Below are 26,707 nucleotides of genomic sequence, written 5' to 3' on the forward strand. Positions count from 1 at the left end.
TGATTGACCTCCAACAACCACAACCATTTTCCTTTGTGCTAGATATGACTCCAACCAGTTGAGAGTTTTCCCCTTGATTCCCATTGACTTCAGTTTTACTAGGTCTCCTTGATGCCATACTTGGTCAATTACTGCCCTGATGTCAAGGGCAGTCACTCTCATCTCACCTCTTCAGTTCAGCTCTTTTGTCCATGTTTGAACCAAGGCTGTAATGAGGTCAGGAGCTGAGTGGCCCTGGTGGAACCCAAACTGAGCGTCACTGAGCAGGTTATTCCCAAGCAAGTGCTGCTTGATAGCACTGTCGATGACACTTTCCATCACTTTACTGATGATTGAGAGTAGACTGATGGGGCGATAATTGGCCGGGTTAGACTTGTCCTGCTTTTGTGTACAGGAGATACTTGGCAATTTTCCACATTGCCGAGTAGATGCCAGTGTTGTAGCTGTACTGGAACAACTTGGCTAGGGGTACAGCAAGTTCTACATCAGAGGTCTTCAGTACAATTGCCGGAATGTTGTCAGGACCCATAGCTTTTGCAGTATCCAGTGCCTTCAGTCATATTCTTGATATCACGTGGAGTGAATCGAATTGGCTGAAGTCTGGCATCTGTGATTCTGGGGACTTCAGGAGGAGACCGAGATGGCACTTGGCACTTCTGGCTGAAGGTTGTTGCAAATGTTTCGGCCTGATCTTTCGCACTGATGTGCTGGTCCGCCCCATCATTGCGGATGGGGATATTTGTGGAGCCACCTCCTCCAGTTAGTTGTTTAATTGTCCACCCCCTTTCATGACTGGATGTGGCAGGACTGCAGAGCTTAGATCTGATCCGTTGATTACGGGATCGCTTAGCTCTATCTTTCTCATGTTGCTTACGCTGTTTGGCATGCAAGTAGTCCTATGCTGTAGCTTCGCCAGGTTTACACCTCATTTTGAGGTATGCCTGGTGCTGCTCCTGTTATGCCCTCCTGCACTCTTCATTGAGCCAGGATTGGTCCCTCAGCTTGATGATAGTCATAGAGTGGGTGATATGCTGGGTCAAGAGGTTACAGATTGTGGTTGAGTACAATTCTGCTGCTGCTGATGGCCCACAGTGCCTCATGGATGCCCAGTTTTGCATTGCTAGATCTGTTCGAAATCAATCCCATTTAGCATGGTGTAGTGCCACACAACACGAAGGCATTATCCTCAATATGAAGACGGGACTTCGTCTCCACAAGTGACTTGTGATTGGCCATCAGTGCACCAATAAAATATCGTTCTAAATATTATGTAATTTTGCTTCCCCAATTCATACAAAATTGTACTATCTGAACCTAAATCTTACATTATTTGCCTTCTATAATCTTACTTTACTGTCTCAATAAAATGAAAGCTATACCTTTATACTCTGAGATCTTGCTTTGCACAAATTGGCTGCCATGTCTCATATGTCACATCAGTGATTACATAGCAAAAGACTACATTGACTGTAAAGCATTTTGGGGCATCCTGTGGTTGTGAAAGGTGCTATATCAGCAAATCGTTTTTCTCTTATTTAATAAACAAGGAGTCCTGAAATACCATTAAACACAATGCAGACAGGGGTTATTATGTTAGTTATGGAAACATACAACAGACTTTGCAGTTCTGAAGCAGATTTAATGAATTTGTTACAATTGGAATAGCTTTCAAATAGATTCCTCAGTTCCATGATTTCTAATAGATAAAGGACTGAGTAGACAGAGACTGTGATGTTAGTGTGGGAATATTATCCTTGTACCATTCTCTGTGATACAGGTTAGAAAAATGATACTGTTGTCATTTAGCATAGCTGCCCATGATGGTTCATTGGGTAAAGGCACAGCACATTTTGGTAGCGAGCCACACACACACCTCCCAAGTTAAGGAGGGAGGAAGGAAATGAAAAAAAATTCAGCCAGGATTCCTGCTCCTATTTTAACAGGAATATATTAAAATACATTAATTAAACATTTGTGTGCCTAATGCTGCAGTTATTTTAATCATTCTGCAACAAATACCATTTACAGTGTTTCGTTGCGGAAACAAAATGCAGAACATTAAACGGCTCCTGATTTGTGTAGTCACATGGACACACAGCGCATTCATGCCCTCCCAGCACATTTAAGAATCTTTTAACAGGGAGTTCCAATTGACTGCTGTGAAGATTCAGCTGGACTGATGCCACTTCTATAACAGAGAGGAACGGTGTTACAACCAGGTGAGAACGAGGACTGGGGTTCCCTTTCAGCCTTCACCTGATCTTACTGTTTAGTTTAGAGATACAGCACTGAAACAGGCCCTTCAGCCCACCGAGTCTGTGCCGACCATCAACCACCCATTTATACTAATCCTACATTCCTACCACATCCCCACCTGTCCCTATATTTCCCTACCACCTACCTATACTAGGGGCAATTTATAATGGCCAATTTACCTACCAACCTGCAAGTCTTTTGGCTTGTGGGAGGAAACCGGAGCACCCGCAGAAAACCCACGCAGACACAGGGAGAATTTGCAAACTCCACACAGGCAGTACCCAGAATTGAACCCGCGTCGCTGGAGCTGTGAGGCTGCGGTGCTAACCACTGCGCCACTGTGCTGCCCATAAACTGTAACAGGGTTTATTTTTAAACACACTGCATTTTTAGCTCCCCCTTGGTGAATCCTTGTTCACTACTTTCCAATTATAAGGCAAAGAAATGAGCACCAACAGGCTTTCTTAGCTTTAAAGAAGGTGAAATTTTATTAAACTTAAAGTTTAATTCAGTTGACGTCTACGGATACACGGTGCGCCCAAGCGAGCATGCATATGCAATACACACATGAATATAAAGACAGAAAAGAGCAGAAGAAAAATTAAAGTGGAGAGGTTTGAGGCAATATCTGAAGAGTTGTTGTTACGGTTCTTCGAGCTCACGGCAGAGTCATTGATTTTCGGTGGATCTTGCTTTTCATTGGGGCCCAGTATTCTTCTTAAACTTTGTTCACTGTAGGAGACTTTTCTCACTTGGGGTTCACGTGTCTTCAGTCAGTTTGTGGAGTTCCGTGAGAAAGAGATGGGAGCAGACGAGAGAGCTTGTGGCGAGCCAGCCAGGAGAGGTATTTTCAATCCAGGAGCAAAGAGATTTCTGCCAGTTCAAACACTGTCTCAACAATTTAAAACTCCTCAACTTGGCCAGCAGGGTAGTCACATGACCAACTGGTATAACTGCTTCTGGCTTTGTGTATTGTGTGTGTCCTTTGTCTATAAACACTGTCTGTTAATATGCAAAAATGTCTTCCCAGCCAGGGGCCTGGCAACCCCTTGTAACAGGCCTTCTCTTCTTCCCAGCAACAATTTGAAATTTAATGTCCATGTGGCAAAATTAATGTGCCTCATTGTTGGCAGGTGGGGGCCTGCATGACAAACAGATACAGGCAATAGACAGTTTACACTGAGAGTTTGAAATTCTTCTGTGAATTGGAGCATGTGTGCACACTATACATGCATTAGAACTGGGGCAAACTCTCGCTGTACATTAGAACAGGGGCAAATGCTCGCTGTGCGCTAGAGCCGGGGCATACACTCGCTATGCGTTAGAACCGGGGCACACACTTGCTGTGCACTAGAGCTGGGGCACACACTCGCTGTGCATTAGAACTGGTGCACACACTTGCTGTGCGTTAGAACTGGTGCACACACTTGCTGTGCATTAGAACAGATGCACACACTTGCTGTGCGTTTGAGCCAGGGCACACACTTGCTGTGCATTAGAGCCGGGGCACACACTCGCTATGCGTTAGAACCGGGGCACACACTTGCTGTGCACTAGAGCTGGGGCACACACTCGCTGTGCATTAGAACTGGTGCACACACTTGCTGTGCGTTAGAACTGGTGCACACACTTGCTGTGCGTTAGAACAGATGCACACACTTGCTGTGCGTTTGAGCCAGGGCACACACTTGCTGTGCATTAGAGACGGGGCACACACTCGCTATGCGTTAGAACTGGTGCACACACTCGTTGTGCATTAGAACTGGTGCACACACTCGCTGTGCGTTAGAGCTGGTGCACATACTCGTTGTGCATTAGAACTGGTGCACACACTTGCTGTGCGTTCGAGCTGGGGCACACACTTGCTGTGCGCTAGAGCCTGTCCACACACTTGCTGTGCGTTAGAACTGGTGCACACACTTGCTGTGCGCTAGAGCCTGTCCACACACTCACTGTGCGTTAGAACTGGTGCACACACTCGCTGTGCGCTAGAGCCTGTCCACACACTCACTGTGCGTTAGAGCTGGTGCACACACTCGCTGTGCGCTAGAGCCTGTCCACACACTTGCTGTGCGTTAGAACTGGTGCACACACTTGCTGTGCGCTAGAGCCTGTCCACACACTCACTGTGCATTAGAACTGGTGCACACACTCGCTGTGCGTTAGAGCCTGTCCACACACTCGCTGTGCATTAGAGCTGGTGCACACACTCACTGTGCGTTAGAGCCTGTCCACACACTTGCTGTGCGCTAGAGCCTGTCCACACACTCACTGTGCGTTAGAACTGGTGCACACACTCGCTGTGCGTTAGAGCCTGTCCACACACTCACTGTGCGTTAGAGCTGGTGCACACACTTGCTGTGCATTAGAGCTGGTGCACACACTCACTGTGCGTTAGAGCTGGTGCACACACTCGCTGTGCGCTAGAGCCTGTCCACACACTCGCTGTGCGCTAGAGCCTGTCCACACACTCACTGTGCGTTAGAGCTGGTGCACACACTCACTGTGCGTTAGAGCTGGGGCACACACTCACTGTGCGTTAGAGCTGGTGCACACACTCGCTGTGCGTTAGAGCCTGTCCACACACTCACTGTGCATTACAGCTGGTGCACACACTCGCTGTGCGCTAGAGCCTGTCCACACACTCACTGTGCGTTGGAACTGGTGCACACACTCACTGTGCGTTAGTGCTGGTGCACACACTCGCTGTGCGCTAGAGCCTGTCCACACACTCACTGTGCGTTAGAGCTGGTGCACACACTTGCTGTATGCTAGAGCCTGTCCACACACTCACTGTGCGTTGGAACTGGTGCACACACTCGCTGTGCGTTAGAGCTGGTGCACACACTTGCTGTGCACTAGAGCCTGTCCACACACTCACTGTGCGTTAGAGCTGGTGCACACACTCGCTGTGCACTAGAGCCTGTCCACACACTCACTGTGCGTTAGAGCTGGTGCACACACTTGCTGTGCGTTAGAGCTGGTGCACACACTTGCTGTGCGTTAGAGCTGGTGCACACACTTGCTGTGCGTTAGAGCTGGGGCACACACTTGCTGTGCGTTAGAGCTGGGGCACACACTCGCTGTGCGCTAGAGCCTGTCCACACACTCACTGTGCGTTAGAGCTGGTGCACACACTTGCTGTGCACTAGAGCCTGTCCACACACTCACCGTGCGTTAGAGCTGGTGCACACACTTGCTTTGCGTTAGAGCTGGTGCACACACTTGCTGTGCGCTAGAGCCTGTCCACACACTCGCTGTGCGTTAGAACTGGTGCACACACTCGCTGTGCGTTAGAGCCGGGGCACACACTCGCTGTGCATTAAAACTGGTGCACACACTTGCTGTGCGTTAGAATTGGTGCACACACTTGCTGTGCGTTAGAGCTGGTGCACACACTTGCTGTGCACTAGAGCCTGTCCACACACTCACTGTGCGTTAGTGCTGGTGCACACACTTGCTGTGCACTAGAGCCTGTCCACACACTCACTGTGCGTTAGAGCTGGTGCACACACTTGCTGTGCGTTAGAGCTGGTGCACACACTCACTGTGCGTTAGAGCTGGTGCACACACTTGCTGTGCGTTAGAGCTGGTGCACACACTTGCTGTGCGTTAGAGCTGGTGCACACACTTGCTGTGCATTAGAGCTGGTGCACACACTCACTGTGCATTAAAACTGGTGCACAGATTAATTGACAACAAAATTTGGTTCCATAGTTCCTGCTTTTCTCAGTGCTACCGGTACAAAATGGCGTACGCACCTCGCATGCACACTTCTGGTGCAGGCTGCACTGGATGCCATTTGGGTAGGGCGTTAAGAGCATGTCCTGGAAGTTTGCAGAGTCGGCAGATCTTGACATCAGTCAGCCAGCAGGTTAAATTTCTACTGTCGCTATCTTAATGTCAGTTCCCACACAGCCCATCTTGCCTGTCTTCATTGTTCCAGCAAACATTATTCCCTGCTTCCTCAATGCTGACTCCATTTAACCTTGTCTGCAGCTGCCTTGCTGGCTCATTGCCCCACACTCTCTGATGTTAATTTACAAACAGATTCAAAGAATCCCAAAAGCAGTTCTTGCCAGTGTTGTTTTTTATTAACCAGGTCTGTTGCTAGTCTTTTGATGGCGCAAAGTCTCAAAATGGCACCTATCTTCATAGCACTAAGCTCCTGCCAACCAATTAACATTAATTCAACTGATATGCACAATTAACCATGTTGCCTAATTATTGCACTTGCACTATCCTTTTCACACCTCAGATAATCCATTTTGTTGAGAAGGGAAATCAGCATAAATGAAGAGCTACTCATTGGGTGAGAATGTGGGATGATGAAACGTTAGCTTCATTATGAAGTGACCCTCAAATCATTTTGAGAAACAACAAAGAAGAAGGCCAGTAGCCATTTCTGAGAGAATGTAGCCATGTTGGCCACTGTGTTGCATGATGGGATGTCTAACAGCTGGTATTTTGAAAAGAATCCAAATTTGACCAGTCATCTAATTACAGCAACATGACAGTCTGTTCTCATGAAGTATAGGATTCCAAATTTCCCAGGATTGAAACAACTGGGGGTGGGGACAAGGGGCAGTCTCTGGCACATTGCCAAGTCAGAAAACATAACACATGTTTGGCCTCTCAGTCAGTGCAGATTCCAGGAGCTATGGGAAGATCAGTGACTATCAATCAAGCTCTTTGCTCAAGATGCATCATCATAACTTTGCTCCTACATAGAGTCAGGTCAAAACTGGCTTCAGGCCCAACATAGGTGACAACAACAACTTGCATTTATGTAGCCCTTTAACCTCTGAAGTGCCTTAGGAAGTTTTCCAAGGTGTGCAATCAGAAAAACAACTGATACCGAGACAAAGAAGGTGGTATTAGGACAGGTAACTAAAGGTTTGGTCAAAGAGGGAGAATTTAAGGTGCATCTTAAAGGAAGAGAGAGAGAGATGGCGTGGTTTAGGGAGGGAACTCCAGAGCTTAGTGCCTAAATAACTGAAGACATGGCCATTATTGTGGGGTGAAGGAAGTAGGGGGTGCGAAGAGGCCAGAATTGGAGCAAAGCAAATTTGTCGGAGGATTGTAAAGCTTGAGGAGGTTACAGAGAAAGAGAGGGGCAAGGTCACGAAGGAAGTTTATGGAAGGTGCAAGTTGAGAGGGGAGAGCATTGTAACAGTGAACTCTGGAGGTAACAATAAAGCAGGGATGAGGGTTTCAGCATCAGATAAACTGCAAGTCTGCTCCAGGTGCCGGTGGCCCAAGGTTGACTCATTTTCATAATACAGATGAGCTGCCAGCACCTGTCACACCACCAGAGGCGATCACCCAAAAGTGGAAATGGAATTTAGCCCTGCTGCCTCACTGGAAGTGGCCTTCAGGTAAGTCCCTGGAGGAGAAGAAGAATAGGAAGGATTGGATCATGCCAGTAGCAGCCATCCGGAGTGGTGTGGAGCCATTTGGAGCACTAAGTCCACAAGAAGTTAAGTTAGAAAAGAAAAATAACTTTTACTCTTTTGGCGGTGGCAGCTTTAACCACAACAATCCCGCTCAAACCAGAGTGAAGCAACCCTACTCCGCTCAGTGCTGATCAATGTTACTGTGGGGTTCTTAAGCAGGCATTAGGCCTCTCATCAATATATTCAAATCAGTATTTTTAGGCACTCGGGGCTGTTTTGCTTTGTTTTTAGCTTTGTTTTTTCAGTTGCCATTAAGTATTTACTGAAACATACCAAATGTTCAGCAGAGAATAAATAAAACACAGTTGTCACTCATTTGGTCTAAGTGGCCAAACAGACAGAACGCAGTAGTCAAAAGTGAATGAAGGCCAAGCAGAATACTCTCCTCCACTGAGACGGAGGATGTACAGGGTTTCACAGGGGAGCTTTGCAAATACAAATAATTATCCAAGTAACTTCCCAGAAAATACTTTCTAAGAAATCAGCAGCTAGAGTTTCCTTAACCCTACACTAAAGTGTGGAGATTTTGTGGAATCATAGATTCCTGGACTGAACTTCCTCGGAGGTTCTCCCACTTCGTCGGCAGAAGAAAGAAGGAAAGAATATAACCTCAGGCTATCCCAAAGCACTTTAAAACTAATGAAGCATTTTAAAATGTTGTCACTGTTGTAATGTAGGAAATACGGCAACCAATTTAGACACTATAATGTCCCACAAGCAATGAGATAATGACCAAGTGATGTTAGTTAAGGAATAAATATTGGCCAGAACATTGGGATGAACTTGCCTGTTCTTTTTTGATTGGTGGCATGGGATGTTTTAAGTCCAAACGAAAGGGCAGACAGGGCCTCAATTTAATGTCTCAATGAAAGGCAGCACCTTTGACAGTGCAACACAACCTCAGTGCCGCACTGATGTGTCAGCCTAGATTGTGCACTTGAGTCTCTGGAATGGCATGTGAACAGATGACCTTCTGATTCAGAGACGATAGTGCTATCAACTGAGCCACAGCTGACGCTGTTTACGGGCATTAACGGGGTTTGAGCTGAACGTCCAGCATAGTTAGAAGTGGAGTGGGAGAAGCCCTGAAGAAATTCACCCCTAGAGAATTTGCCAGCATCAAAGATGGCCATCAAGCATCACAACTTAGTTCCATTCACCCACTCCTCACCCATTCCATTTTAATTTTTTTTAAAGTGTCCACATTATTTTTAAAAATTATTGTGGGTTCTACTTCCATCACAGTTTCTCATCGGGTATCTCATATCCTGACAATCCCACCCACTTCCCGTAATAAAAATGCTACTAATCCGGCCAGTCATTCTTTTGCTGGTAAAACTACATTTATGCCCTTCAGTTACTGACTCACCAACCAGTGAAAATATTTTATTTCCTCTATTCATCTTTTCCAAACCCCTAACAATTTAGAAAACTTCTATCAGATCTCCTCTTAACTTTCTCTTTTCCACTGAGAAGTGTCATAAAATCCCACTTTAACTAGTTGTAGTCGTAGAGGCTATTATCGAGGCCTGCTCAAAAATCAGATGGACTTCAGTTGGCAATTCTTTTCCTTTTGCTGTTTTCGTCCCACTAACACACTGAAAATTGGGATAGAAAAAAGAGATGTAGATCATTGCACTGGCATCATTTTAATGAGTCTCTTCTGTACTTTCTCCGTGGCTTTGAAATCCTCCCTGAGGTAGGATGCTCAAAACTAAACAGTGATCTAACTGTGGCCTAAACAACAATTTGTAGAGGCTGAGCATTATGTTTTTGCTTTTGTGCTGAAAATATATTTATATTGTATTTGTCAATCTAGGACCCTTTCTGTTTTTTAATTACAATTTTATCAACTTGTCCTCGCACCTGTAAAGGTTATAGAAGTGAGAACAGTAAAAGATAATTACTAGTCTTACTGATTAAACCCCAAGCACATATATTTTTTTAAATATCTAACCTTCAGTTAAGAAACAATTAAAAGGAATTTTGGTAACTAACTGGGGAGTTGATAGTGAGAAAATGTAATGCCACCATTCAGCATTCTGGAGGCCTCCACGGCCACTGGCATCATCTCAGCCAAGCAGTTTACAATGATGTAACCTTTGAGATGGCATAGAACTCAGCATTTAAAATAGTGATGCTGAAGAGATCAGTGTCAATCTGCAAGTTGCAAACTGCTGTCTGTGCAGTTTGTTATGGTCAGGAATTTTGACTTGCAATCAGATATCCTTGGATACGGTCAAGACCACTGTCCTATAGTGACTAATAAATCAATTTCTATCTTTTTTACATCGGTTTTGGATGTTTTTAATCAGTGATTTAGGGACTATATCCCATGATTTTATCCATTTAGAATTAAGTACACTGTTTTATGGGTGACTAATTCAATCAAATATTATCTTTTTTAACTTGTGATATTGGCCTGGATTTTTGTGGTCAGCGGCAAAGAAACAGTGCTCACCGTTCATTTCATTTACAGCTGCCCATCAAATTCTCATGGGCTTTTGAGGGGCAACCTATGGAATTAGAGAGCCATTTCAGTACAGTGCCCTCTACAGGGGATCTGGGACCTGTGTGTCTCTTCAATCAATCAAATTGAAGAATCCTTACTAACACGCGCAAGAAGTGCAAGTTAGAATATTTAATTCAATGTAAAATCATGTGGCGAGAACAAAATAGAGAGCGAACAAAAGATGGGATTGAAAGATAAAGATAAAAGACAGAAAGATGACAATCCCGCCATCTCAGAGATTAGTCTGGTGAACCTTCACTGCACTCCCTCTATGGCAAGTATATCCTTCCTTTGATAAAGAGACCAAAACTATACACAATACCCCAGGTGCAGTCACACCAAGGCTCTATACAACTGCAGCAAGATATTTTCACTCTTGTACTCAAATCCCCTTGCGATGAAGGCCAACATACCATTTGCCTTCCTAATTGCTTGTTGCACCTGCATTCTAGCTTTTAGTGACACATGAATAAGGACACCCAGGTCTCTTTGGACATCAACACTTCCCAACCTCTCACCAAAGTGGATAACTTCACATTTATTCACATTATATTCCATCTGCCATGTTCTTGCCCATTCACTTAGCCTGTCCAATTCCTCTTGAAGCCTCCTTGCATCCTCCTCAACTTACATTCTCATCTAGTTTTGTGTCATCAGCAAATTTGGAAATATTATATTTGGTCCCCACATCCAAATCATTTATATAGATTCTGAACATATGTGGCCCCAGCACTGATCCTCAAAGTACCCCACTTGTAACAGCCTGCCATCCTGAGAATGGCCTGTTTATTCCTATTCTCTGTTTTCTGTCTGTTAATCAATTCTCAATCCCTACTAGTATATTAGCCCCAATCCCATGTGCTCTAATTTTGTTTACTAACCTTCTGTGTGGGACCTAATCAAAAGCATTCTGAAAATCCAAATACACCACATCCACTGGTTCTCTTTTATCTAAGCTACAAGTAACATCCTCAAAATCTCCAACAGGTTTGTCAAGCATGATTTTCCTTTCATAAATCCATGTTGACTCTGCCCAATCATATCATTATTTTCCAAGTGTCTAGTTACCAACTTTTACTTTATACTCTATTACTTTATAATAGATTCTAAGGTTTTCCCTAATACCGGCTTCAGACTAACAGGTCTGTTGGTTCCCCATTTTCTCTCTCCCTCCTTTCTTAAATAGTATGGTTACATTTGCTACTTTCCAGTCTGCAGAAATCATTCCTGACAGATTGTGATTTGACCCACATGACTTGCATTTACACCTTGGAATAAATGCATTGGTTTATTTAAAGGATTGCAAAAGAGTTCATTCTCTTTTTTAAAAAAAGTGCTGTCTTTATGCAGTTCAGTGGGTAAACCTTTTACTGTCTGTATACAAAAAGGAGCCAGGCATTGGGTCCTATTGATACAACACCCACATGAGTGGAATTAACCTAATCCCAAGAGCTTGCCAACAGATTTATCGTGTGGAACTGGTATTGAAGAAGCATTATAAGCTAAATGAAGGAATTACATTGGCTTCAGATCAGTATGCACAATAAGCTTTATTCCAGTTTTTATATATTTATGATTTAAAATAGAATACAGACACAAACATAGTAGAGGTGGCAGCAATGTTGGCAAACTGTTTATTGTAGCTGAGCTGTTATGCTTGGAATGGAGGAATGCCACATTTTGGGTGAGAGGTATGGCAGCATAGTGGTTATGTTACTGGACTAGTATCCAGAAGCCTGGACTAATGATCCAGAAATATAAACTCAAATCCCACCACTGGGGAATTTAAACTATTAATTAAATGAATTTATTTAAATGAATAAAATGGTAGCATCCGTAATGGAGACCACGAAACTACCAGATTGTTCATTACTGCCTTTCAGGGAAGGACATCTGCCATCTTTACCCAGTCTGGCCTATATATGTCTCCAGACCCACAGCAATGTTGTTGACTCTTAACTGTCCACTGAAATGTCCTAGCAAGTTGTACTAAACTGCTATGACAAAGCACAATCAGAATAAAATGGGAGAGACCACCCTGCATTGACCTAGTCATCGGATTTAGACACGATAAAGGCACGTCTAGCTCAGTCAACCCTGTAAAGACCTCCTAACATACATCTGGGGACTTCTGCCAAAATTGGGAGAGCTGCCCCACAAACAAGTCAAGCAACAACCTGATATACTCATACTCATAGAATCATACCTTTCAGCCGACATCCTTGATTCCTCCATCACCATCCCTGGGAATTTCCTGTCCCACCGAAGGGACAAACCTACAAGAGGTGGTGGCACAAAGGTATAGTCAGAAGGGAGTGGCCCTGGGAGCCCTCAACATTGACTCTGGATCCCATGACATCTCATGGCATCAGGTCAAACATGGACAAGGAAACCGCCTGCTGATTACCACCTACCTACCACCTCAGTTGATGAATCAGTACTCTTCCATGTGGAACACCACTTGGAAGAAACACTGAAGGTAGCAAGGGAACCGAATGGGTGGGGGCCTCAATGTCCATCACCAAGGTTGGCTCAAAAGCATCACTACTGACTGAGCTGGCCAAGTGCTGAAGGACATAGCTGTTAAACTAGCTATGCGCCAGCTGGTGATAAAACCAACTCAAGGAAAAAACCTATTTGACTTCTTCTCACCAATCTACCTAGCGCAGATGCATCTGTTCATGACAATATTGGTAAGAGTGGCCACCACATAGGCCTTGTGGAGATGAAGTTCTGTTTTCACACTGAGAATACCCTCCATCATGCTGTGTAGCATGATGGGATAGATTCAGAACAGATTTAACAGCTCAAAACTGGGCATCCATGAGGCATTTTGGAACATCAGCAGCCGCAGAATTGTATTCAACCACAATCTGTAACCTCATGGCCCAGTATATCCCTCACTCTACCATTACCATTAAGCCAGGGGACCAACCCTGATTCAATGTCGTGTAGAAAAGCATACTAGGACCAGCACCAAGTGTTTTGGTGCCTGCCTGGTGAGGCTTTACACAGGTCTACATGCATGCTAAACAGCAGAAGCAGCATGCTATGGACAGACCTAAGCAATCCCACAACCAAGGGATGAGGTCAAGGCATCCAGTCATAAATGGTGATGGACAATTAAACAACTAACAGGAGGAGGAAGCTCCAAAAACATCCCCATCCTCAATGATAGCAGAGCCCAGCAGGTGAGGGCAAAATGCAAGGCTGAAGCACTTATGAGTGGATGATCCATCTCGGCCTCCTCCTGAGGTCCCCAGAATCACAGATATCAGTCTTCAGCCAATTCGATTCACTCCACATATCATCAGGAAACGGCTGAGCAGACTGGGTACAGCAAAGGCCCTGACAACATCCCAGTTGTAGTACTGAAGACTTGTGCTCCAGACCAGCTGTACCTCTGGGCAAGCTACAACACTGGCAACTACTCAACAAAGTGGCAAATTGGCCTGGTATGTTCTGTCCACAAAAAGCAGGACAAATCCAGTCATAGAGAGTCATAGAGTAATTTACGGCACAAAAGGAGGCCATTCAGCCCATCAAGTTCATGTCGGCTCTGCACGGAGCTATTCAGTCATTCCCACTCCCCCGCCCAATCCCCATAGCTCTGCAAGTCTATTTCCTTCGAGTACCCATCCAATTTTCTCTTGAAGTCATTGATTGTCTCAGCTTCCACCACACTTGTGGGCAGCAATTCCAGGTCATAACCACCCACTGCATAAAAAAGTTCTTCCTCATATTCCCCCCGCATCTCTTGCCCAAAACCTTCAATCTGTACTCTCTATCCTTCTACCATCAGCTAATGGGAACAGTTTTTCCTTGTCTAACTTATCTAAGCCTACCATAATCCTGTATACGTCTATTAAATTTCCCCTCAATCTCCTTTGTTCTTAGCTGAACGACCCCATTTTTCCAACCTAACCTTGTAAGTAAAATCCCCCATCCCTGGAATCATTCTGGCAAATCTCCTCCGCACCCTCTCAATGACCTTCAGCACCTTCCTAAAGTGTGGTGACCAGAACTGGATGCAATACTCCAGTCAGGGGCTAACCAGAGCTTTATAAAGGTTCAGCATAACTTCACTGCTTTTGTACTCAATGCCTCTATTTATGAAGCTCAAGATCCTATATGCTTTACTAACCACTCTCTCAATGTGTCCTGCCACCTTCAAATATTTGAACATATGTACGACCATATGAATTAGGAGCAGGAGTAGGCCACTTGGCCCTTCGAACCTGCTCTGCCATTCAATATGTTCATGGCTGAACTGATTACTCCACATTTCCACCGACCCCCAATAACCTTTCACACCCTTGCTTATCAAGAATCTATCTACCTCTGCCTTAAAAATATTTAAAAACTCTGTTTCCACTGCCTTTTGAGGAAGGGAATTCCAAAGACTCATGACCCTCTGAGAGAAAAAATTTCTCCTCATTTCTGTCTTAAATGGGAGACCCCTTATTTTTAAACAGTGACCCCCTAGTTCCAGATTCTCCCACAAGGGAAAACATCCTTTCCACATCCACCCTGTCAAGACCCCTCAGGATCTTATATGTTTCAATCAAGTCGCCCCCTACTCTTCTAAATTCCAGCAGATACAAGCCTAGCCTGTCCAATCTTTCCTTGTGAGACAACCTGCCCATTCCAGGTATTAGTCTAGTAAACCTTCTCTGTACTGCCAGCGTATTTACATCCTTCCTTAAATAAGGAGACCAGTACTGTACACAGTACTCCAGTTGTGGTCTCACCAATGCCCTGTCTAGTTGAAGCATGACCTCCCTACTTTTGTATTCAATTCGTCTTGTGATAAACGATAACATTCTATTAGCTTTCCTAATTACGTGCTGTACCTGCATTCTAACCTTTTACAATTCATGCACTAGGACACCCAGATCCCTCTGCATCTCAGAGCTCTGAAATCTCTCACCATTTAGATAATATGCTTCTTTTTTATTCTTCCTGCCAAAGTGGACAATTTCACACTTTCCCACATTATACTCCATTTGCCAGGTCTTTGCCCATTCACTTAACCTATCTATATCCCTTTGTAGCCCCCTTATGTCCTCTTCACAAGTTACTTTCCTACCTATCTTTGTGTCATCAACAAATTTAGCAACCATACCTTCAGTCCCTTCATCTCAGTCATTTATATAAATTGTAAAAAGTTGAGGCCCCAGCACTGATCCCTGTGGCACATCACTCGTTCTATCTTGCCAACCAGAAAATGACCCATTTATGCCTACTCTCTGTTATTTATTTATTTTTATTTAGAGATACAGCACTGAAACAGGCCCTTCGGCCCACCGAGTCTGTGCCGACCAACAACCACCCATTTATACTAATCCTACATTAACCCCATATTCTCTACCACATCACCACCATGCTCCTACCACCTACTTACACTAGGGGCAATTTACAATGGCCAATTTACCTATTAACCTGCAAGTCTTTGGAGGTGAGAGGAAACCAGAGCACCCAGTGAAAACCCAGACAGTCACAGGGAGAACTTACAAACTCCACACTGGCAATACCCAGAATCGAACCTGGGTCCCTGGAGCTGTGAGGCTGCAGTGCTAACCACTGCACCACTGTGCCACCCCAGGTCATTCTGTTCCTGCACACTCTTCAGAACTTTTCCATAAATCTGTGCCATTAAGTATATATTGTGCCATTAGTATATATTCCCTCTCCCTATTCCTTCTGCCAAAATGCATCACATCATACTTGCCTGTATTAAATACCTGTCTGCCCATTCTGCAAGCCTATCCATGTCCTGTTGCAGGTGGTTCATATCATCCTCACTGTTTGCCATACCTCCAGGTTTGGTGTCATCGGCAAATTTTGAAATTATACTCTGTATTCCAAGATCCAAGTCATTTATATATATCATAAAAGCAGTGGTCCTAGCACTGATCACCATGATCTACTATTCTCCAATCAAAAAAACAACGATTTACTACGACTCGCTGTTTTCTGTCCTTAAGCCAATTTTTTTATCCAATTGGACACTGACCCTCCTATTCCATGAACCTCAATTTTTTTAACCAGTCTTTTATGTTGTACCTTATCAAATGTTTTCTTAAAATCCATATAAACAACATCCACTGTATTCCCTTCATCAACCTTCTCTGTTACATCATCAAAAAATTCAATTACATTAGTCAAGCATGATCTACCTTTTACAAATTCGTGCTGGCTATCTTTAATTAACTCAAACCTCTTCAAATGTGTTTTGTTTTTTTCCCTGATTATTGTTTCTAAGTCTAAGTCCCGCCAATTACCGCCCCATCAACTTACTCTCAGCAAAGTGATGGCAGGGTCATTGACCGTGCTATCAAACGGCACTTACTTAGCAATAACCTGTTCTCCAGTACTCAGTTTGGGTTCCTTGAAGTCCACACAGCTCCAGACATCACTGCAGCCTTGGTTCACACATGGGCAAAAGAGTTAAATGCCAGAACTGAGGCAAGAGTGACTGCCCTTGCCATCAAGGCAGTATTTGACGGAATGTGACAAGGAGTCCTAAAAAAAACTGAATTCAAAGTCAGTGACTAGTGGGGTACCACAGGGATCGGTGCTAGGAGCCCAGCTATTCACAATATATATTAATGATTTAGATGAGGTAACTAAATGTAATATCTCCAGATTTGCAGATGACACAAAACTGGGTGTGAGGGTGAGTTGTGAGGAAGATGCAGAGAGGCTCCAGGGTGATTTGGACAAATTAAATGAGTGGGCAAATACATGGCAGATGCAGTATAATGTGGATAAATGTGAGGTTATCCACTTTGGTAGCAAAAACAGGAAGGCAGATTATTATCTGAACTGAGAGAGGGGAATATACAACGAGAGCTGGGTGTTCTCATACACCAGTCACTGAAGGTTAGCATTCAGGTGCAACAGGCGGTAATAAAGCCAAATGGTATGTTGGCCTTCACAGCGAGAGGATTCGAGTACAGGAGCAGGGATGTCTTGCTGCAATTGTACAGGGCCTTGGTAAGGCCACACCTGTGCAGTTTTGGTCTCCTTATCTGAGGAAGTATGTTTTTGATATAGAGGGAATGCAGCGAAGGTTTACCAGACTGATTCCTGGGATGGCAGGACTGATGTATGAAGAGAGATTGAGTTGGTTAGGATTATATTCACTGGAGTTCAGAAAAGTGGGGTGGGATTTCATTGAAACCTATAAAATTATAACAGGACTTGACAGGGTAGATGCAGGACGAATATTCCCGATGGTGGGGGAGTCCAGAACCAGGGGTCATAGTCTAAGGATACGGCGTAAACCTTTCAGGACTGAGATGAGGAGAAATTACTTCACCCAGAGAGTGGTGAGCCTGTGGAATTCGCTACCACAGAAAGCAGTTGAAGCCACATCATTGTATGTTTTCAAGAAGGAGTTAGATATAGCTCTTGGGGGCAAAAGGGATCAAAGGATATGGGGAGAAAGCGGGAACAGGTTACTGAGTTGGATGATCAGCCATGATCAAAATGAATAGCGGAGCAGGCTCGAAGGGCCGAATGGCCTACTCCTGCTCCTATTTTCTATGTTTCTATGAATTGAGGGAAACTGTCCATTGGCTGAGGTCATACCTAACACAAAGGATGATGGTTGTGTTTGTGGGAGGCCAATCATTTCAGCCCCAGGACAACACTGCTCAAGTTTCTCAGTGTTGTGTCCTAGGCCCAACCATCTTCAGCTGCTTCATCCAACATAAGGTCAGAAGTGGAAATGTTTGATGATTGTACAGTGTTCAGTTCCATTTGCAACTACTCAGATAATGAAGCAGTTGGTGCCTGCATGCAGCAAGACCTGGACAACATTCAGGCTTGTGTTAATAAGCACCAAGTAACATTCACGTCACACAAGTGCCAGTCATGACCATCTCCAACAAGACCACCTCTCCTTGACATCTCAACATTCAACAGCATTACCAGTGTCTAATCCCCCATCATCAACATTCTGGAGCTTACTGCTGACCAGAAACTTAACTGGACCAGCCATAATAAATATTGTGGCTGCAAGAGCAGGTCAGAGGTTGGGTATTCTGCAGCCTATCCACGAGGCATAAGTCAGGAGTGTGACAGAATACTCTCCACTTGAAGCTCCAAGAAGCACAACACCATCCAGGACAAAGCAGCCCAATTGCTTGGCACCCCATGCACGACCTTGAGCATTCACTCCCTCCACCACCGGCGCACAGTGGCAGTAGTGTGTCCATCGAAAAGATGCGCTGCAGCAACTCACCATAGTTTCTTTAACGGCTCCTCCCAAACCCACAGCCTCTACCACCCAGAAGGACAAGGGCAGCAGGCCCATGGGAACACCACCACATGCAAGTTCCCCTCCAAGTCACACATCATCCTGACTTGGAAATATATTGCCTTGACTTCATAGTTGCTGGCTCAAAATCCTGAAACTCCCTACTTAATAGTACTGTGGGAGTACCTTCAGCACATGGACTGCAGCGGTCCAAGAAGATAGCTTAACAACACCTTCTCAAGAGCAGATAGGGATGGGCATAAATGCTGCCCTGGCCAGAAATGCCCACACACATGAATGAATAAAAGGTGCCATGTTAGGGTGAGGAGTATCATGTTTGGGTGAGGCGGGGCAGAGTTGGGTAGAAGAGAAATAAACTGAAGGTCGGGAGATACCTCCAAAAAAAGGAAAATTTCTCTGGAGTTGCTCTCAAATATCTCCTACAAACCTGATTGGTGGTACAGTTCACACCATCTGGGAGTAGATCACTGCTCCACACACTCAACAGAGGGATATTGTGTGAAGTGATGGAGCAGAACTTGATCATTAGGACAAAATGGAAGAAATTTCAACATGGTAGTCCATAGCAAACATTATACTACAAACAGCAGCACCATAGTCTGTTTATGAAGCTGATTTGTAATCAAGAAGAAAATGATTAACACAATGGGCTAGATTTTATGGAGACAGAAGGGGTCCCGCTGCTGGTGCCCAAAGTGAGAGGCAACCCCACTTCGACAGTCAGCGGGACCTAGGGCAGGATTAAGGTGCATCAATGACTGTGCACCATCAAAGCCAGATAAATGGGGTCTGGGGGAGCCGGGGCCAATCAGGCAGACCCCGGCGAGGTGGGACGGGTTGCTGAGGGCAGGCAGTGCCATTGCTGCGGAGGTGACCATTGCCGCTGGGGGACCCCTCCATAGGCCAAAGAGTGCTTGGAAAAGAGGATCCCGCACCCGCCACCAACCACCCCCCCCGCCCCCCGCCTGCCCCCCGGCCAAAGCCTGCTGGGCAAAGGCTCCCCCAAACGTTGGTAAAGTGCCAACTGAGATGGGAAAGGGCTTTTAATTAGCCACCTAATTGGCTCAATTGGCGACCGGGTGGGCAGGATGACTGGCACTTTTTCTGCCACCAACAGGATAGCACGGTGGTGGGAATACGATGGGCACGCCACCCACTGCCTTCCTGCACCATTTTGCCAGCCTTCCCACCTCCCAGCCTGTTCCAAAAGGCTGATACAATCCAGCCCAATAATATGGTTCACAAGCTATTGTACACGCAGTAAGTGCTGTTAAACAACCATCCCTTGTAAAAAAATAATACATCCACTCTTAAACCTTTCTGAAACAGTACGTTCTTAAAACAGAATGCTCAACGTTGCACAATGGGGACAAACTATGGAATATCGCTATTTATAATACACAAGAGAAAATGAAAAAACCTTAATTTTATGTAACAATGAGATGAGATGTGATGTAGAAGATGCGCATCGTAACGCTGTAAAATTTCTCTTGGTATTTAAAGCTTCCCCAAGTTCAGTTCATATCCCAGATTGTGCTGACATGTTGCTAACAGCAGTTGAGAACAAATCATACAAAGTGTGCCTCAAATTTCCCAGCCACTACACTTCACACATATAGGGGACTGAATGGTCATCACTGGCTTTAGTTCCTTCCATCCTCAAATGAAGCCGGTATAAAGTTGTTTACCTCACATTTGGGCAGCGCAGTGGTTAGCACCGCAGCCTCACAGCTCCAGCCACCTGGGTTCAGTTCTGGGTACTGCCTGTGCGGAGTTTGCAAGTTCTCCCTGTGACTGTGTGGGTTTTCGCCGGGTGCTCCGGTTTCCTCCCACAGCCAAAAGACCTGCAGGTTGGTAGGTAAATTGGTCATTATAAATTGCCCCGAGTATCGGTAGGGGATGTGATAGGAATATGGGATTAGTATAAATGGGTGGTTGATGGTCGGCACAGACTTGGTGGGCCAAAGGGCCTGTTTCAGTGCTGTATCTATAAATAAATAAAATTACATCAACAACAACTTTTTCACTAACTGTAATAAATAGATAACACACACTTCTCTATAATTATCGATTCAGAGAGCACTGTTGGAGGCCATTCAGCCCATCATGTCTCTTTGAAATAGTTATCCCTAGCCCTGCAATCTTTTCCCTTACAAGTATTTATCCAATTCCCATTTGAAAGTTATTATTGGATCTGCATCAATCACCCTTTCAGGCAGTATATTTCAGATCATCATAACTCACTGCGTAAAATAAATTCTCATTGCCTGGTTCTTTTGCAATTACCTTAAATTGGTGTCCTCTGGTTACCTATCCTTCTGCCAGTAGAAGCAGTTTCTGCTTATTTACACTATCGGTTGTGAAATATCTGTAAACTTGGTCACAGTTACTGCTGTGCTTTTGGCTTTTCTGTTACATGATACAATTGTTGGATTGCTCTTGGAGAGAGCTGGCACTGGCGTAATGGGCCGAATGGACCCCTTCTGTGCTATTACCATCCCATGATTCAATATTTTATTTAGAAACCAGGGCGATGAACCGAATCTCATCATGCAAGAAACCTCAAGGTTGAAAAGGGATGACATTAATTAGGAAATAAAGATCATGTGGCTTGGGTGCAAAAACCTGAAGACTGCTAAAGGAGGGAAAACTGTGCGAGGGAAGGAGTTCCACAGCTTTGAGGTTCTGGGTGTGAGTGGGGGAATCTGTTATAGTAAGTCTGAAACAAATACCTCTATAACATGATGCATGGTTGACAGTCCAGAGTTAAACTGCTGGCTGCACCTCTCTACAAGTCTCAATGATAGAGAAGCTCCTCACATGTGCTTTAGGCACATTCAGCTGCTGGAGCAGCTACTACCTAACATTAGGGAGTGGGTAGAAGTGTTTCATAGATTTAAAAAATTCTATTCTAAGTTTCGAAAGGTGCGCAGCATTACATGTGGCACCTAGCAGTATTGTTGGTAGCACCAGCAGCGTTACTGGTGGTGTCTAGAACTATTGATTTTCTATTCTGTTCACGTTGTCTCCATTTGTTTCCCTCTGCCTTTGATTCAGGATTATATAACTTGTTGATTCTTAGATATGGAGATAACCCTGGTCACGATGCTCATAGACCACATTATACTGTGCAATTTGGTAATGTCTGACATATCAACTTTGATCTACACAGTGAAACAATTATCAGTGAAATCAGGCATTACAACGTAATGTGGAATGAATATTTTTAAGTACAAGTAACATTTAAAGTATGCATGTTAGTATAAGCACAACAGTATAAAGGACATCCATGCATACTACACAACAAGAAAGGCATGCTATCACCTAGGTAATTCATCAGCCTGCACTGATGTCACTGCACGAACTTCAAATATTACCATCTGGCAAATGGTAAGTAAGAGGTTTAGGGCAGAGCTGATTAGTCAGATTAAAGGGTCGGGTGCACTCTGAATGTGGAAGGGTTTCTCTTTCACTCACACACTCTGATATGCTCTGACCTCCACAGTAACGCACCTTGTTTATCATTTGCCAAGGAAGAAATCAAGATGACTCATAATGGCACAGATGGACACTAATCGGCCCACCGAAAGGCATGTTTTTCAAAATACAGTTGTACTGTTGCATTATTTTCGTGTGAGACACATTAGAAGTGATGTTAATCTTGCAAAGGGAGGGGCAGAAGCAATGTAATGATATCCAGTAAGACATTTCCCCTAACAGTTTCACAACCATTTGTCCATTTTGTCTGCGCTGCAAATTATGCCATCATACCATTCTCCAATTATACTGTTATCTAGCTTAATGCATAGCAACAGGATGAGTTCAACCTTTATGTTCCTGTAAATATATCCACATCAGTCCCGGATAGTTTATAATTGGGGAGAAATCTGCCAATGAGTAATTGTCTAGATCCCTAGCGGGTGAAGAGAGAAAAATCTTTCAGTTTTCTGCTGCGCCTTCAGTATTTAAATTTCAGGTTTAAACATTCGGATTCAAAGTCTTAATTTATCTAACCCTAAACCTTAATGCCATTGCTAAACATGATTTTCCTAGCAGCAGCTAGCAGGAGAATATGAGCCCAAAAGTCAATGTAAATCAATTCTGGCTTGTTGTCTCCCTCTATAGGTTGCAATTATAACAAATAAAACATTTCTACTCAATATTCTTCAATGGGCCTGAGCTAGAATTCAAAATTTTCAAATGACCGTTGCCACATCAATGAGCACTTGCTTATTTCTTGAAATTATTACTTTAATAATCTGCATTGTATGATTTTTAAGAGGGATTTTGCACCTGAAACAGACATTTCCAGCCAATTCTGATTATAATACAAGAATTTTATTTATATATGGTAGACTGTTTTGTTTTGTAACATGCAGTGAACTAAAATCTAATATTTTTTCAGCTCCAATTGGACAATCCAATTGCATGAGTGTGGCTTTATTGCTGTATGTTAGAAAAACAGTTTGTAGAAGCAGCACAAACTCTATTCTTCCCTCCTCTCCCCGCCACACTCGAACACCATTTGTGTGTATTATAGAGATAACTGCAGGTTTAAGTGGCACTGATAAACTGCTTAGGGCTTGTTATCATAGTCAATTATATCATTTAGGCCCCTCAAAATGTCACTGCCCTTGAATACTCCAGCCAACAACAACTTATATTTATATTGCACCTTTCATGTAATAAAAGCACTTCACAGCAGCATTATAAAACAAAATATGACACTGAGCCACATAAGGAAATAGTAGGTCAGATGACCAAAAGCTTGGTCAAACAGGTAGGTTTTAAGGAATGCCTTAAAGGAGGAAAGCAAGGTAGAGAGGTGAGGAGGTATAGAAAGGGAATTCCAGAGCATAGGGCTGAGGCAACTGAAGGCACGGACTCCGATAGTGGAGCAATTAAAATTGGAGAAGTTCAAGAGGCCAGACTTAGATGAGTGTAGATATCTCAAAGGGTTGTGGGGCTGGAGGAGATTACAGAGATAGGGAGGGGCAAGGCCATGGAGGGATTTGAAAACAAGGATGAGAATTTTAAAATCAAGACATTGCTTGACCAGGACACAAAGTAACTCAATGAGCAAAGAGGTGATAGATAAATGGAACTTGGTGCAAGTTAAGGCACAGGCAGCAGAGTTTTGGATGACCTCAAGTTTACAGAGGTTAGAATGTGGGAGACCAGCCAGGAGTGCGTTGGAATAGTCAGGTCTAGCAGTAACAAAGGCATGAATGAGGGTTTCAGCAGCAGATGAGCTGAGACAGGGGCAAAGTTGGGCGATGTTACAGAGGTTGAAATAGGCGGTCTTAGTGATGGCATAAATATGACGTCGGAAAATAATCTCAGGGTCAAATACAACACCAGGGCTGAAAACAGACTGGCTTAATCTCAGACAGTTGCCAGGGAGAGGGATGGAGTAGGTGGCTAGGAAATGGAGCTTGGAGTGGGGACCATAAACAATGCTTCAGTCTCCCCAATATTTAATTGGAGGAAATTTCTGCTCATCCAGTAGCAGATGTCAGATAAGCAGCCTGATAATTTAGCAACAGTGGAGAAGTCGAGAGACTTGGTGGTGAGGTAGAGCTGAGTGTCATCAGCGTACATTTTTTTTGATTCATTCATGGGATGTGGGCATCGCTGGCCAGGCCAGCATTTATTGCCCATCCCTAATTGCCCTTGAGAAGGTGGTGGTGAGTTGCCTTCTTGAACTGCTGCAGTCCATGGGAGGTAGGTACACCCACAGTGCTATTAGGAAGGGAGTTCCAGGATTTTGACCCCGTGACAGTGAAGGAACAGTGATATAGTTCCAAGTCAGGATGGTGTGTGACTTGGAGGAGAACTTGCAAGTGGTGATATTCCCATGTATTTTCTGCCCTTGTCTTTCTAGTTGGTAGAAGTCGCAGGATTGGAAGGTGCTGTCTAAGGAGTCTTGGTGCGTTGCTACAGTGCATTTTGTAGATGGTACACACTGCTGCCACAATGCGTCGGTGGTGGAGGGAGTGAATGTTTGTGGATGGGGTGCCAATCAAGCGGGCTGCTTTGTCCTGGATGGTGTTGAGCTTCTTGAGTGTTGTTGGAGCTGCACCCATCCAGGCAAGTGGAGAGTATTCCATCACACTCCTGACTTGTGCCTTGTAGATGGTGGACAGGCTTTGGGAAGTCAGATGGTGAGTTACTCGCCGCAGGATTCCTAGCCTCTGACCTGCACTTGTAGCCACAATATTTATATGGCTACTCCAGTTCAGTTTCTGGTCAATAGTAACCCCCAGGATGTTGATAGTGGGGGATTCAGAGATAGTAATGCCATTGAATGTCAAGAGGAGATGGTTACATTCTCTCTTGTTGGAAATGCGCATTGCATGGCACTTGTGTGGTGTGAATGTTACTTGCCACCTATCAGCCCAAGCCTGGATATTGTCCAGGTCTTGCTACATTTCCACACGGACTGCTTCAGTATCTGAGGAGTCGCGAATGGTGCTGAACATTGTGCAATCATCAGCGGACATCCCCACTTCTGACCTTATGATTGAAGGAAGGTCATTGATGAAACAGCTGAAGATGGTTGGGCCTAGGACACTACCTTGAGGAACTCCTGCAGTGATGTCCTGGAGCTCAGATGATTGACCTCCAACAACCACAACCATCTTCCTTTGTGCTAGGTATGACTCCAACCAGCGGAGAGTTTTCCCCCTGATTCCCATTGACTTCAGTTTTGTTCGGGCTCCTTGATGCCATACTCGGTCAAATGCTGCCTTGATGTCAAGGGCAGTCACTCTCATCTCACCTCATGTGAAAACTAACACTGTGCTTTCAAATGATGTCACTGCGGGGCAGCATGTAGATGAGAAATAGGAGGGGACCAAGGATAGATCCTTCGTGAACAACAAAGGTAACGTTGTGGGAATAGGAAGAGAAGCTATTGCAAACAATACTCTGGATATGATTAGATAGATAAGAATGGAACCAGGTGAGAGCAGACCCAGCCAGCTGGACAACAGTGGAGAGGCATTGGAGGAGGATGGTGTGGTCAAACGTGTTAAAGGCTGCAGAAATTCAAAAAGGTTGAGGAGCGAATGTTTACATTTCTCAGAGTCACATTGAATTTGATAAGAGCTGCTTTGGTACTGTGGCAAGAGCAGAAACCTGTTTGGAGGATTTCAAACATGGAGCTCCAGGAAAGATGGGCACGGATTTGGGAGGTGACAACACGTTTAAGAATTTTGGAGAGGAAAGGGAGGCTGGAGATGGGTTGGTAGTTTGCAACACCTGAAGAGAGAGAACCTTTAATAATATTGGTTAACATGGGAACCAGGAAGGGAAGCTGATTGGTCAACATTTTAATGGGAATTGGGTTGAGGGAGCAGGAGGTGGGTCTCATGGACAAGATGAGCTTCGACAGGGCATGAGGGGAGATAAGAGAGAAACTAGAGAAAGATGAGAGTTCAGGGCTAGGGCGGGGGGAGTATTAAAGGAAATTTGGTTCAGTGGGCTATTGGAAGGGAGGAACACAACAGAGGAAGCCGATCAGATGGTCTCGATCTTAGTGGCAAAGAAGTCCATGAGCTCCTCGTACTTATTTTTGGAGCTGAAGGTGGAGGGGACAGGGGAGAGTGGTTTAAGAAAATGGCTTGCGGTAGAGAAAAGAAGTTGGGTGTTATCTTAGCACTTCAGGAAGATCTTGGACTAGTTAGCAGTTCTGGCAAACTAGAGCAGGACTCGATAGTGTTTTATGTGGTACAGCCAGATCTGACAGTGGATGGCTAAACCAGTTGTCTGCCATATCCTTTTACGTCTGCATCCCTAGATGTGTTATATATAATACTAAATGGTTTTAAGGAGGCCACAATCCACAAGAGTGAAACTCCAGGTCCATGATTGCCATCTGAACCTGAAATATTTTGGTGGGGGGAGGAACAAAGGAAGAAGGGTTTTATATTTATTGAGGTGATGAATGGTGTTTCTGAAGAAAGTTAAATCTTTCCAACTGCTGCTTCTCATGTCACCATCAAGTATTTCCATGTCAGGTATAGCATGAATTATACATAAGGTAAAGTCACTGCCGCCTTCCAACAGCAACATTCCTTGAACTGAATATTAAAAGCAGTATGACATTTCCATGTTCCATGTCAGCAACATTTTCTGGCTTCACTGTGTAAGATCACTGCCAGTTGGGGCAGCATTGTTGGGATGTATTAAGCT

The 26,707-nt window shown here is 44.4% G+C and overlaps 1 protein-coding gene across 3 annotated transcripts in view; it reads right to left on the reverse strand.

Moving 5' to 3' along the window:
• Window positions 1–26,707, reverse strand: part of LOC137380572 (1-phosphatidylinositol 4,5-bisphosphate phosphodiesterase epsilon-1-like) — a 462,747-nt gene that overhangs the window by 289,349 nt on the left and 146,691 nt on the right. The window lies entirely within an intron of this gene.

Source organism: Heterodontus francisci, chromosome 20, assembly GCF_036365525.1.
Source record: "Heterodontus francisci isolate sHetFra1 chromosome 20, sHetFra1.hap1, whole genome shotgun sequence".
In the NCBI taxonomy this organism is placed as follows: domain Eukaryota; kingdom Metazoa; phylum Chordata; class Chondrichthyes; order Heterodontiformes; family Heterodontidae; genus Heterodontus; species Heterodontus francisci.